Source organism: Bos taurus, chromosome 16 (assembly GCF_002263795.3).
Source record: "Bos taurus isolate L1 Dominette 01449 registration number 42190680 breed Hereford chromosome 16, ARS-UCD2.0, whole genome shotgun sequence".
NCBI lineage: Eukaryota > Metazoa > Chordata > Mammalia > Artiodactyla > Bovidae > Bos > Bos taurus.
Window position 1 is genome coordinate 66,492,049 of NC_037343.1, and position 1,168 is coordinate 66,493,216.

Genomic DNA, 1,168 nt, shown 5'->3' on the forward strand with positions numbered 1-1,168 from the left:
GTTGCTTGTCCCTGATACCTGATACACATATCTGCTTATTTAGGTTCCGTAATAGGCAGAACAATGTCTCTGAAGATGCCCCTCTTCTAATCCCTGGAACCTGTGAGTGTGTTAAGTTTACATGGCAAAGAAGAATCAAGGGTGCAGATGGAATTAATGTTGACAATCAACTGGCTTTACAATAGGGAGACTAGCCTGGATTATCCAGGTGGAACCAGTGTAATCACCAGAGTGCTGAAAAATGGAGGAGGAGTTAGAAAAAGGGAAAGTCAAAGGAAGACGTGTCAAGGGAAGAACGGTCAGAGAAATGCAGTGTTGCTGGCTTTGATAATGGAAGAAAGATGCCTCTGAAAACTGGGGAAACCAAGAAATGGATTCTTCCGTGGAGTCCCCAGAAAGGAATGCACACTTGTTGATACCTTGATTTTAGAACTCCTGACTTCTAGAACTGTAAGTGAATGATTTTGTGTTGTCTTAAACTACAAAGTTTGTAGTAAGTAACATTGCAGTAGCAATAGAAAACAGCAGATTCTTAGTTTCAAGCACAAGAAACTACATGGCTTTAAAAATATATATTTTTATTTTTATTTCTTTATTTGACTGCACCAGTCTTAGTTGTGGCATGCAAACTCTTATTTGCTTAATATGGGGTCTAGTTCCCTGACCAGGGATTGAACCTGGGCCCCCTGCATTGGGAGTACAGAGTCTTAGCCACTGGACCACCAGGCAAGTCCCCTAAATGTCTATTATTGAGAGAGTTTTATCAGATAGCACATAGACTATCTGGGAGAACCAGAACACAAGCCCTGGAGGCTCTTTGTCTGAAGTCATACCACAGTCTTCTCAAGAACGTGGTTCACTGAACTGTCTCAGTCCCCTTGGGGGCATGGCGACTGCGCTTGCGCTGTTGATAGCATTGCAGGACACTAGGTCTCAAACACTGTTGCTGGAAAATTCAGCCTCCCTCTGGAAACTAAATATAGGTGCTATTCTGTGTCACCCTCTCCAGACATAGATTTTGTGCAGTCTCCACTTCTTTGGGTCATTAACATCTAATCAGAACCTAGAATCTAGATGTATGATTATCTTGGCTTGGCTTGTATGCTTGCACCCTGTAGCTGCAAGGGATTTTGAGAAATATCTGCCATCGCTTACTTTTCTGCTCTGC

The 1,168-nt window shown here is 42.6% G+C and overlaps 1 non-coding gene across 1 annotated transcript; it reads right to left on the reverse strand.

The window, feature by feature from the left end:
- Window positions 1-656: 656 nt before the first annotated feature.
- Window positions 657-729, reverse strand: TRNAG-CCC (transfer RNA glycine (anticodon CCC)). Its single transcript has one exon. It is a non-coding gene; the product is annotated as a tRNA-Gly (tRNA).
- Window positions 730-1,168: the final 439 nt, after the last annotated feature.